The following is a 14,214-nucleotide window of genomic DNA, read 5'->3' on the forward strand; positions in this document are numbered from 1 at the left end:
TTAATAGATTACTGCTTTGTCACATCGCCACCCTCATGAAGGTACACTTAAACATTACCAAAGAAATGATTAGTGATATGAAATCAGAAACTCCTGTCACAACCTGTACAGCTCCACTGACAGGTGAGCAAAATGAGAGAAGATTCCTCCTAACAGAGAAAACAAGCCAATAATCAGGACAATCACACTGAGCACTGCAGGGAGTGGCTGAGAGAAATTCTGATTCCTGAGTTCAGCTCTTCCTGCCTCATTTTACCCCACAGAAGAGATCAGACACAGGCTACAGAGTGTAACTACTCAATATTATAAAAGTAGAGTCTTTTTTAAAAGTTTTTTTCCTATCATCTAAGCCTATGTGAGGCTCCAGAGCAAGGGATATAAATAAAACAGGACAAGGATTCACTGAATCAGATGATGAATAACGAAATTATCAGAGGAATAATTTTAATGAACATCCAAGGTTTGTTTTCTATAGAAAGAGAGAAAATGATATTTAAGCAAGTTATTATTATAACCCATTCTCTCCCAAGACAATAAGCTCAATTTCTCAGGCACTTGTGGTAAACTATTCACAATATTTTCATATTGTTCCTAACATCATTATTTATCCTGCTAATACTAAGTTTTTTACAACATAAACCAGAATTTGCTCTGAATTAGCTCCACAGATAATGAATGTAAAGGCCAGCAAAACAACCACGTCACTGACCATTTAATCCAAAAGAAATATTAGCATAAAGGGAATATTATCGTAAAATAAATATTAGCTTAACATATGAGTTAACTTGCATAGGATACAGGCATATTAGTTTTAAGATGATAGTTTGAAACCATCCAAGATGTGGGGTATTACTATGTAGAAAAAGTATAGGCTTTAGAAAAAGACTTGGATATTGTTATGATTTAGAGCTAAAAGTCTCATTGTTTGGAAGGTGATTGGATCATGGGAGCACCCACAAGTTAAGCAAGGAAAGGTTTATTTCAGCTCACAGTTTGTAGAGGTTTTAGTTCATAGTTGGCTGGTTTGAAGGCAGGGTGGCATGGCAGAAGGACACTGTAAAGGAGAAATACCCATGGTAGAACAGGCAGCAGCAGCAGAAGCAGCAACAAAGCATGTTTCCCTTTCCCTTTTATCCCACCCAGGCTACAAGAGTTTTGAATTCTGTCACTGCACCCAAGGTGGGGCTTCCCATTATCCACCAGAAGTATGCTAATTCCAATCAATGGACTAATTTAATGCCATACACCCTTAATCCCAGTATTCCATGCCCTAGATCCAGCCAGCTCTGAAAAGTCCCACCTATGAACACATGAGGCTTTCAGGAGACATCTAGGTACAAGCCATAACAATATATGTGAGGGGAAATGTAGAAAACTCAAGATAAATAGAAAGCATAAAATAAAATAGTAGCAAAAATTCCAAATATATAATTAATAAAAAATGAAATGGGTTCTAGTTTCAACTAAGAATAATAGTGGCCAGATTTACCTTTCAACCGGAAAAAACTAAAAACTTTGATGAAATACAGTCTTGCTTTGGCAGCACATATACTAAAATGGCAATAATTCAGAGAATATTAGTATGGCCCCTGGGCAAGGATGACATACATGTTCATGAAGAATTCTATATTTTTCATTATTGGGTTTATCAATATCCAGTTTACATTTGACACTATTGTTGTTGTTGATATTACTACTTTAGCCATAGTAACAGTTGTTGCTATTAATTAGTCTTATCCATGCACCAATATCTAGATTGCTAGAGAATCATAAATAATGTTGCTCCTTATTCCTGAGGAACTGACTATTGAGCCCAATAAGCTGAAAACTCCCATGCCAAATAAGTGGAGGTGGTTAGATCCTTGAATAGCGGCAAAGACCAATAATTAGTTATGACCAGAGGACATCTCGGGAAAGTACAAATTGACTAAAGAGGTCTCCATATGAGAAACAAAGCTACCTAGTATAATCATTCTGCAAGCCTCAGCATAGTAAACAAGCAAAAAATAGAAATATGAGAAGATAAGACATCAAAATGCCTCCAAAAACTCCCAGCTCCCCCAAAGCCAATCCAAGGGACATTGTGCAGGAGGTGTTTGATGAACTCAAAGAAGATATAATTAAACAGATAATGATCCTAATGAAAGAAATAATTGGTGAGTCTAGAGAAGGCAATAATAAAAACCTGGAGTAGCTAAAGAAAGAAATGCAAATCATTTATATTTTAAGTTTGTAAATTGTGTAGTATGCAAATTTTTAGTTTAATTACTTTTTTTTTTAATGTCTTAAATGCCCAGCATAGAAAAGAATCAGAACCCATAAGAAAGTTCCAAATAGAAATTCAGGAGATTCTATTAATAAAATTAATAAAAGTTCTATTGAAAGTATGAGCAACAGTATCTTCTAATCTATTCCACTGATCCTCAGGTCTGTTCTTTTGCCAATACCATGCTGTTTTTATCACAATAGCCTTGTAGTATAGTTTCAAGTTGGAGATTATAATACCCCCAGCCATATCTCTGTTGCTTAGAATTGCTTTTGCTAGCCTGGCCCAGAGGAAGGGGCTTCCGGGCTGCCATCTGTCCCGCTGCTACCAGCCCAGAGGTAGGGGCTTCTGAGCTGCCATTCCACTGCTCCTGGTCCAGAGGAAGGGGCTTCCAGGCCAGCATCCCTCCCACCATTCCCTGGCCAAAGGAAAGGGATTTTGGGCTGCCATCCTTCCTGCCATTCCTGGCCCAGAGGAAAGGGCTTATGGGCCACCTTCTGTCCCGCTGCTCCTGGCCCAGAGGAACAGGCTTCCAGGCCACCATCCCTACTGCCACTCCCAGCCCCTGTCCCACCTCTCCCAGCTCAGAGGAGGTGAGGCACACAGGCACCAACAGCACCCCTCCACCCCCCAGTCAAAATGAGAAAACATGTAAATAAGTCTCAAAACCAGACTTCCACATCACCTACAAAAACACCAAAGGGAAATGAGATGGAACACTCTGATACTCAAACACCTGGACCCACTGAACTGGCAACAAAAGGGGATCTGGAAAAAATGAAATCAGAAATAATTTCTCAAATAACAAGAGAAATTGTGCCCATAGTGCAAGACATGATTAATAAATCTAGAGAGGAGCTGAGGAACATGATGGAATCCCAACATAGGAAACAAATGAAATCCATAAAACAGATGCAAAGAGATTTCCAGGACATGAAAAACTCCATTGAAAGTCTACACAGCAGAATGAGCCAATGTGAGGACAGAATTTCAGATACAGAAGATAAGATTGCAATTAATGACCAGGAAAAGAAAAATTGCTTCAAAATTAAAAGGGAACACAAGAAATCAATCCAACAGTTGTTAGATGATGCAAAGAAGAATAATAAAGGACTGATTGGAGTCAATGAAGAAACAGGAGAGAGTGCAGATGACATAAGAAAACTGTTCACAGAAGTAATGGCAGAAAACTTTCCAACCAGGGGAAAAGAACTTGACATACAGATAAATGAGGCATATAGGACTCCAACTAGCCTTGATAAAAAAAAATCTACACATAGGCATATAATTGTTAAGATTCCAGAAACTCAACAGAAGAACAAAATTCTACAAGCAGTGAGAGAAAAGAAGTGAATCACATACAAAGGAAAGCCCATCAGAATCACAGCAGACTTCTCAACACAAACCCTCAAGGCAAGAAGAGCTTGGAGTGACATATTCCAAGTCCTAAAAGAAAACAGCCTCCAACACAGATTGATGTACCCTGCAAAACTATCTTTCAAAATGGATGGAGAAATAAGACACCTTCATGACAAAGAGCACTTCAGGAACTTCATGAATACCAAACCAGCGCTACAAAAAATTTTAGACAATACCCTATGAAAAGAAAATGAGGATCACAACCTCAGGAAACCCAGCAGAATGAATCCATTGGGCATGACAAATTAAACGCAAAGGGGGAGAATCCAACCAAAAGAAAAATTCATAGCAATGATAAGTCAATATGTTTCAGTTATAAGAATCAATGTTAATGGTCTCAATTCACCAATCAAAAGAAATAGATTGGCAGGATGGGTCAAGAAGCAAAACCCAACACTATAATGCATACAAGAAACACACTTCATTCAAAATGAAACTCATGGGCTGAAAGTTAAAGGGTGGAAAACAATACTCCATGTGACGGGAACCTGAAAAAAAGAAGGAGTAGCTATCTTCTTTGCAGATCAAGTAGATTTCAAACCATGATTAAGAGAGACAAAGAAGGACACTACATCCTTGTAAAGGGAAGAATCTAAGAGGAAGAGATGACAATCATAAATACCTATGCACCAAACACTAGTGTGTCCAACTATATAAAACAAATACTAATGGACATGCAAAGTCATATATGCACTAATACAATTGTAGTGGGGGACCTCAACACCCAACTGTCACAAATAGATAGATCAACTAGACTAAAAATAAGTAATGAAATACTAGAACTCAATCAAACTCTTGAACAAATGAGCTTAACAGATGTTTAGAGAGTCTTCCACCCCACAAAATCAGAATACATATTCTTCTCAGCTGCACATGGCTCATTCTCCAAAATAGACCACATACTCACACATAGAACATGTTTAAGTAAGTGAAAAGGAATTGAAGTTATCCCCTGTATATTATCAGACCATAGTGCAATGAAATTGGAGATCCATAGCAAAAGAAACTCAAAACATTTCATGAACACGTGGAAATTGAACAACACACTTCTGAATAACCAATGGGTCACAGAGGAAATTAAAGAAGAAATCAGACAGTTCCTTCAATTAAATGACAATGACAATACAACATATCGGAATCTATGGAACACAATGAAAGCAGCCTTATGAGGGAAATACATAGCAGTGAATACGCATATTAGGAAAACAGAATGAGCCCAATTAAACAACCTCATGCTGAACCTCAAGCTTCTAGAGAAAGAGCAGAACAACCCCAAAGCTCATACAAGGGAGGAAATTATAAAGATCAGAGGAGAAATCAATGCAATGGAGACTAAGAGAATGATACAAAAAATCAATGAAGCCAAGAGTTGGTTCTTCGAAAGAATCAACAAAATTGACAAACCCTTAGACAACCTTATCAGAAAAAGGAAAGAAAGGGCCCAAATCCATGCAATTAGGAATGAAAAGGGTGAAATTACAACAGAACCAGCAGAAATCGAGAGGATCATCATTACCTACTTCCAGAACATATACGCCAATAAGATGGACAACACAGAAGAAATGGACAGATTCCTAGATACATATGAATTACCAAAGTTGAATGAAGAAGATCTAAAAATTCTAAACAACCCGTATCAACCAATGAAATTGAAAATGTAATTAAAATCTTATCAACTAAGAAAAGCCCGAACCCTGATGGCTTCACAGCTGAATTCTACAAGACATTTAGAGAGGAACTATTGCCACTACTGTTTAAACTGTTCAATTAAATTGAAAGGAAGGCAATACTCCCAAATTCATTCCTGGAAGCAAGCAACACCTTGATCCGCAAAGCTGAGAAAGACCCAACCAGAAAGGCGAACTATAGGCCAATCTCACTAATGAACATAGATGCAAAAATCCTTAATAAGATACTGGCAAACAGAATGCAGAAGATCATCAAGAAGATCATACACCCTGATCAAGTGGGATTCATCCCAGGGATGCAGCGATGGTTCAACATACCCAAAACAATCAATGTAATACACTATATCAATAGAGCCAAGGACAAAAACTATATGATTATCTCCATAGACACAGAAAAAGCATTTGACAAAAGCCAACATGCATTTATGATAAAAACCCTACAAAAATTGGAATAGATGGTTTCTACTTCAAACTGATAGAAGCCATCTATGAAAAACCAACAGCCAATATCATACTATATGGTCAAAAACTGAAATCTTTAACACTAAAATCAGGAACATGACAAGGATGTCCACTATCACCACTCTTATTCAATATAGTTTTGGAAACATTAGCCACAGCAATTAGATAAGAGAAAGAAAAAAAAGGAATAAAGATAGGAAATGAAGTCAAATTGTCATTATTTGCAGATGACATGATACTGTATATAGAAGACTCCAAGAACTCCACCAAAAGTCTTCTAGACTTAATAACCAAATTCAGTCAAGTAGCTGGATACAAGGGCAACACACAAAAATCAATAGCTTTCCTCTACACCAATGACAGACTCACTGAGAGAGAAATAGGGCAAATAATTCCTTTCACAATAGCATCCAAAAAACTGAAATACCTAGAAATCAACCTAATGAAAGGAACCAAAGACCTCTTCTCTGAAAACTGTGGCACTCTGAAAAGAGATTGAAGATGATATCAGAAAATGGACAGACATCCCTTGCTCCTGGGTAGGAAGGATTAATAGAGTGAAAATGGCCATACTTCCAAAACTGCTATATAGATTTAATGCAATTCCAATTGAGATCCCAGCAGCATACTTCATGGACCTTGAGAAAACAATCCAAAAATTCCTTTGGAACAAGAAGAGACCCAGAGTAGCAAAAGCAATTCTAGGTAACAGAAACATGGCAGGGGGTATCACAATCCCCAACCCGCAACTCTACTACAAAGCTACTGGGATAAAAACAGCATGGTACTGGCAAAGAAACAGACTTGAGGACCAGTGGAACAGATTAGAAGGTGCAGAAACAACGCCAGACACACTCAGCCATCTCATCTTCGATAAAGGAGCCAAACACCCTCACTGGAGGAAAGATAGCCTCTTTAATAAATGGTGCTGGAAAAATTGGGCTTCAACTTGCCAAAGATTAAAACTAGACCTATATCTCTCATCATGCACTAAACTAAAATCAAAATGGATTAAAGATCTAAATATTAAAATAGAAACACTGAACCAGTTGGAACAGAGGTTAGGTAGAACCCTTGAAGACATCGGTGTAGGAAAAGATTTTATGAACAAAACCTCAGTTGCCCGTGAACTAGCACAAACAATCAACAAATCGGATCTGTTCTTATTAAGAGGTTTCTGCACAGCAAGAGAAACCACCAGCAGTGTGAAGAGACAACCCACAATGTGGGAAAAAACCTTCACCTGCTCTTTCTCAGACAAAGGACTATTATCTCAAATCTACAAAGAACTTAAAAAGGTCAGACCTCCCAAATTTAAAGACCCAATCCGAAAATGGGCATCTGAAATGAACAGACATTTCTCAGACAAAGAAGTAGAAATAGCAAATAAATACATGAAAAAATGTTCAACATCACTAGTCATTCGAGAGATGCAAATGAAAACAACCCTGAGATTCCACTTCACCCCAGAAAGAATGGCTGCTATCAAGAAATCCACCAATAACAAATGCTGGTGGGGCTGTGGGGAAAGAGGAACCCTGCTCCACTGCTGGTGGGAGTGTAGACTGGTGCAACCACTGTGGAAATCAGTATGGAGATACCTCAAAGAACTAGGACTGGAAGTCCCATTTGACCCCGCTATTCCACTGCTGGGGATCTTCCCCAAAGAATTAAAAGAATCATACCACAGTGATATATGTGCACCCATGTTCATAGCAGCACAGTTTGTGATAGCTAAAACTTGGAAACAGCCCAAATGCCCATCAACTGGAGACTGGATAAAGAAAATGTGGGTTTTTAATAAAATGGAGTACTACTCAGCCATAAAAAATGAGAAATTAGAGACATTTATAGCTAAGTGGATGCACATTGAGGTGATACTCTTAAGTGAAATAAATAGAACACACATGTATAAATACCTAATAGTTTCTCTGGTGTGAGAAACTGAAAGTGTAAATAAGGACTAAAATGTGTAATAGGTAATGTGAAACAGGAAGAAAAGGGGCAAAGAGGAAGGAAATGGGAGGGCTAGGGGAAAGGATAGAAGGGAACGGGATTAATATGAGAAAATGGAAAAATAGGAACAAAATCTTTGCAAATAGGGAAGAATGTAGGGATTGAATGGTGGGCTGGGCAAGGGTGAAAAATAAGAACCAAGAGAGACTATGTAAAGGTGCAAATTTCCAATGATGAATGTCATTATATTGCATACCTAAAATGTACCAATGATTAGAATGAATAATCGATAATGCAAAATAGGAAGAAAAGGTCCAAAGGGGAAGGGGTAGTGGGAGGGGCAGGGGAAAGGAAAGAAGGGAAGGGAAAAATGCTGAGAAATGGAAAAAATGGAAGTAAAGTCTTTGTAAATAGGGAAGGGTGGAGGGGGTGAAGAGAGGGCTAGGAATGGGGAAAAAATAAGAACCAAAATGCATTATGTAAAGGTACAATTCCCAATGAGAAATGTAATTGTGCTGTATACCTACAATGTACCAATAATAGAATTAAAAAAAAAAAAGAGAGAAGCCAATTAAAGAGAAGCACCCGAAAATGAACCCAACAGAATCATATCATGATTTGGTTTGTTTTTGTTTTTGTTTTTTTTGGTATCAGGGATCAAACTCAGGACCTTGTGCTTGCAAGGCGGTAGCACCACTGAACTAAATCGCCAGCCCTCATATCATTTTTTGATCAATAACAGTTTGAGAGTCAAGGTCTAGATCAGGAATCAGTCATCAAAGGACACTGTTCTGTACTAGTAAACCCAATTTATGAAAAATAAAAGAGAAGGGCAGTGCTCTGTACCTTTGGACTTTCTATTCCACTTCTACTGACCATATGATATGTCTTTTCATTCCAGGCTCCACTTTTTGGTGACTTCACCTCTAGCAAAGCTGGGAGCAGGTGGGGAGGCTGAGCTAATTGGAGTAGGGAAAGGAAGGAGCAGGAAGACACAGAGCTCCAGGAAAAGGTGCTGTATGGAACTGCCTAGGCTGTGTCTTGATCCTTTCTTCTTTCGTCCTTTTCTTTGACTATATAAGAGCTATTTCATATTAACTTATTATGGTGGTCATGCAAGTAAGAGAAAAAGGAGAGAAAATGTTCTTCTTTAACTGGAACAATGATTACAAATGAAATAAGACATTTTTATAAATATAAAAGCAACCGCCGCCTGCTGCACAAGCACAAGGACCCAAGTTTGATCCCTGGTACCCAAAAAAAAAAAAAAAAAAAAAAAAAACATATATATATATATAAAAGCAACCTTGGTTTATGCAGCCTCTTACATGAATACTGACAATTTTACTTACTATCAATAATAAATATATTTTCTGACAAAGACAAAAAAATTAATCAGAAAAATTCATCACAAAAATTATATATCCATATTTTTAATCCAAATATTACAGAAGTATATAAAATAGTAAGAGTGGCACAGGCCTGTAATCCCAGCACTCAAGAGACTGAGGCAGGAAGACCACAAGTTGGAGCCCAACCCAGGAAACTTAGTGAGTTCGAGACCAGCCTGAACTACACAGTGAGACTCTATCTCAGAAACAAACAAAATAAACAAAAAATAGTGAAGGGCCCTTGCTGTTCTGCCTTCCTAATTCCTGCATATTAAGAGTAAATATAGCCGGGAATTTAGCTCAGTGGTTTTGCTACCTGTTGTGCAAGCGCAAGGACCTGAGTTCGATCCCCAGTATCAAAAAAAAAAAGAGTAAATATATAGCCAGGCAGGGTAGTACACACTAATAATCTCAATAATTTGAGGGGCAGAAGCAGGATGGCATGTTCCAGCCCAGCCTGAGCAACTTAGAGAGACCCTGTCTCAAAAAACATTAAAAAACAAATAGCTTGGGAACGTAGCCCAGTGTAAAGGTCCTGGGCTCAATTCCTGGAATCACAAAAAAATAAGTATATTAACAGAACATATGATATATTTTCATATATTTTTCTAGCATATACATACAAAACAAATTTACATATGTATACATACACATACACATATATATGCTCATTTACTGCTTACAAAAAGTAGAAGCATACTATATATATTATTCTGCAAATTTTGCTCACTCAACAAAAATGTCCTTGGTGATATACCTGATTTTATTTTAGTGGCTGCATAGTATTCTTTTGAATTCAGTATTCCTCTAGAGATAATCACATATTCCTCCTATTTTTTATTTCACAAATAATGCTTTAGGAGCACTCTTACAATTTTCAGTAGTATGCTGGTAAATGTTTAATAGTTGGCTCTCTTAATTAAAAAAAAAAGCCAGGGGTGATTTGTAACATTTGCCAATTTCTGTGGTGTAAATATCCCCACTTTCAGCAATTTCAAGATATAGCTTCAATATCACAGAAAGAGAGAAGATGTGTGTGATTAAGTTTGCCCCAGCACACCCCTACAGATTTTACTGTGCATGTTATTTTGAGTCTTTTACAACACAAGAAAGCAAAATATTAAAGGGCAATTATCACTTGCCAGACAGGGGAAACATAAGTAGCTTATTATCTATAATAAAGTTCCACCCTGCATTAAATGCATTCCTTTTGGATTCTAGGGAAAGTCTTCTATTACTCAAATAGAGTCTATTTAAAAGCCAAGAAAATTTCAAAGCTCTTCTTTTCATTAGCCATGTAAGAAAAGTATTTAAAGAAAGTAGACTTGATATATTACTAAAATATATTTTAAAAATTAAAGAGAAATGGGCCAGGGATTTAGTTCAGCGGTTTCGCCGCCTGCTGTGCAAGCGCAAGGACCCGAGTTCGATCCCCCGTACCAAACAAAAAAAAAAAATTAAAGAGAAATGCTATAAAATCACCACTTAGTATATTCAGACATAAATGTATCCTTGATGAGACCATGCTGACCTCTGCCTTCTGTGGGTGACTCACATCAGCAGGCCTGAATTACACAGGGGTGCACAGATAACCAACCACCTCAACTTGAGGGTGCATGGAGTCACCTGTGGGACTGGCTGAACCGCTTACTGCTGGGCCCATGACCAGGGCTTCTGATTTCTGTTTCCACTGGCCAGGAGCATGACCAGTATTTGCATTCCTGTCAAGTTCCCAGTAATGCTGCAGCTGCTGCCTGGGGGCCTCACTTGGAGAACCACCATTCTACAAGAAGTCTGGGCCCAAAGCCCAGAGAACCTGCCGTTGCATTGCTACTGCGTGAACTTCTACCACTAGATCAGTTTCTCCAGCTGGAGACTTTCTTCCTGTTAAACCACATGTAAATTTAGAAATGCAGTGAGTTAAGTTTTTATCAGTCATCAGAGCTTTTGGGAACAGGTTTGAGAGGTAGCAGCTTGAAACCCTTATTACAAAGAAAAACATCTAAGATAAGACTCTTGAAAATAGAAGGCATGGCTTATGATTGTTATTAGTGTAAGTAAATTTACAAAGCAGTATCATCAGTTAAGGAGCTCAAACTTCTCATTCACATGGATGACCACATGAACAATGTCTGGGTATGAATTCTGTACCTGCAGCTATGACTGCATAATCATAAACAATTTATTCACCTTCTGTGCATTTCTGTCAAGTTGCCTCAGTTTCCTCATCTGTGAAATGGAAACTATAATAGTAATAGTTGCCTCCTATAATAGTGAGAAGGTGTGATAGGTACAAAACTGACATGTGGGAAACAGTCATTGTATTTGAGATCAGCTCTCCAGTTCTATGCTAAGAAGAAAACTTTTTTCAGAATAAACTTGAAGAATAATGAATTAGGCAAAGTACATAAGTTTCTTTGCTCTTAATATGTCATGCATAGGAGAATCCTCTAAAGGAGGAATACATGTTTTTTTCATGGTATATTTATCCACAGAACTTTTGTTTTTCTAAGTAGCATTTTGAGGATAACAATACTTAGGATATTGTTACAATTATGGTGATAGACTGGTATTCTTTGACTGAAATATACAGCTGAAAGAATTTGGCATATGACTTAAGTATACCTAAGCCATAGAAACAGAGTTCGATGAAGTTAAAATCCTTGTGACCCATTAGAATTGTCTATAGAATACCTGTACCAAAATTATATGATATGAGTATTATTTAAAACTTTCCCAAGGAAACACATACAATCTGATCCACTTACACACTCCTCCATTCATGCCAGTGGCCATGGTGTCCCCTAGTGCCCATCTGAAGTGGTGGCATTTGCCCTATCTATTCCTTTATTCTTGCCCACATCCAATACTTCCAATCAATATTTTTGAGTCCATTTAAATAATGACTGTAGGTACTAGAGATTTAGCTGAATCAAGTATATTTTTATACTAAATCAAACATAAGAAGTCATCTTCAAGACAATCTTTATACAAACAAACAAGTAGGTCAAGTGGTAATAGGTATTGGGGAAAAATGAGATGGGTAAGGGGGTGAAGTAGAAATAGGCAGGGCAAAGGACCAAGTAAGCCAAGGCCTTAAGGAAATGAGGGAGCAAGCTTTAGAGACACATGAGGGGAAAATCAGCTCAGGAAGAGGAAAATAAGTGAGAAAAAATACCCTACAATGAGTGTGCCTGAGTGGCTGAAGCCCAGTGAACAAGTAAGGGGGGGAGAAGTTGGAGATGAGACTGGAGGGGACACACACCAGAGAAAACAGTACTCACCCTCTTGCCACATAACAAATCTCTCCAAACTTTGTGAATTAAAACAACAGTAATTACTCTTTTCCTCCTCCCAGAGTTACTGTGCATGAGGACTCTGGGGGTGACAGTTGAGCAGTGCTGGCTTGGAATTCCTCATGAATGTTAGTCAGATGTCAGCCGGGACTCCAACCATCTGAAGAGTGGATGACATTGGAGGAGGCAAGTCACGCAGCTACCAAGTTGGAGTGGACTGTGGGGGAGGCTCTCTCCATGGAACTGCTTGAGGAGTCTGCACGGGACTGGCTTCTCTCAGAGAAAGGAAGGGACAGAGGCACACATGGTGTCTTATGTGATCTATCTCTGTAAATCATACCCTGACTCCTGATTCTGCATGGGCAGGAACTCTTATGGCATGAACATAGGGTTGGGAGAAAAGCTGGAAGCCTTCTTGGAGGTCAGCTGTCACAGAGGCAGGGCAGGGAGCAATTGCAGGTTTGAGGCAGAAGTATTGCCATCTGCTTTGCTTTCTGAGGAGTTTCTTTTTTTGAGTGCCATGTTGAGCATAGACTGTGAAGGGATGGGATAGTAAGGGTCAGTTGGAGGAGATCTCCATAATCCAAGTGAGAGATCAATGATGGCTTAAACACTAGTGGTAGTGATAAAACAGTAAGATTTTTCTCCATCTATCTTGATATGAAAGCCAACAGAATTCCTGATTAATTAATTGTGAGCTGTGAAGAAAGAAGAGTCAAAAGTGACCCCAAGGCTCTTGACCTGACTGAGTGGCCATTGCCCTCTATTCTATCCTGGCACCAGGCAGATCCCTTGTTGTGGAAACTCATGGAATTAGGAGAAGAGATGCCTAGGCACATTGACATTATATTACTCAATGTTTGACTAAATGACTGATTTAACACCTTGGCATTTTGCATAAAAGGAGCCAAGTGTCAATTTACATGAAATATTAAAACTAAAATTGTTTTAAATTATTAACAAACTAATTTATGCCTTTCATTCATATCTTATCCTGACTTTAACTTTCTCAGGGATGAGATCCTTCACCTCCTTGACTAAATGAAGCTAAACACACACACACACACACACACACACAGTTCTTCCATCATATCTTGTACCTCTACTCTTGCTACACTTTATTGAATGTGTTTATTAAACAGCCATCTTTCCTACTAGGCTACATGATCTCCTTCTACCTGTCTTGCTAGTGATAGTACCCCCCCATCACCTAGCACAATACTAGCTCAGTATATCACCTGGTCATTTTATATTGAACAAATGAAGACAGAGAGATAGGAGATATCACCAGAACAGAAGACTAAGAGAGAGGATGGACTTGAGTTTTCAGCAGTCATAGTGACTACACTTCAAAAGTAACCGTAAATGGGTGAAATAAACAATTTGGGTAAAGCATAGGTCCTTATGAATCTAGTTCCTAATTGTATGCCTGAGTCTTTAGTAGCATATGGGACAGTGCAAAGTACTCAGTAAATATTTGTGTCAAAGGTTAGATGAGCGGAGGACATTACCCAGAGTTCTAGCATCAGCTAATGAGTAATCCATGCCCTGAAAAGGGGAAATCATCAGCACAAGTGCTTTCATACATAGGGTGTCAAAGAGTACTACTCAGCTATTTGCTTTTGAAGAGACAGTACAAATATTCAAGTGACATTTTATCAACAATAGGGAACAAAGTATAAGTGTGTGTGTGAACTATTATTGAATTGTATTCAATAGTTTGTGTGTATAGTAGC

General features: G+C 38.3%; 1 long non-coding RNA gene and 1 other non-coding gene across 2 annotated transcripts in view; both read left to right on the forward strand.

Annotated features, from left to right (window-relative positions):
* Positions 1 to 13,557, forward strand: part of LOC147829234 (uncharacterized) — a 53,716-nt gene extending 40,159 nt beyond the window's left edge. Inside the window, exons 2-3 of the long non-coding RNA XR_015449345.1 lie at positions 8,693 to 8,803; positions 12,541 to 13,557. This is a non-coding gene — a long non-coding RNA (uncharacterized LOC147829234). The remainder of the gene's footprint in view (positions 1 to 8,692; positions 8,804 to 12,540) is intronic.
* Positions 1,532 to 1,634, forward strand: LOC147829235 (U6 spliceosomal RNA). The gene has a single exon (XR_015449416.1). It is a non-coding gene; the product is annotated as a U6 spliceosomal RNA (small nuclear RNA).
* Positions 13,558 to 14,214: the final 657 nt, after the last annotated feature.

Source organism: Heterocephalus glaber, unplaced genomic scaffold (genome assembly GCF_053883595.1).
Source record: "Heterocephalus glaber isolate CG9 unplaced genomic scaffold, H.glaber_assembly_v1.0 deba00000676, whole genome shotgun sequence".
In the NCBI taxonomy this organism is placed as follows: Eukaryota; Metazoa; Chordata; class Mammalia; order Rodentia; family Bathyergidae; genus Heterocephalus; species Heterocephalus glaber.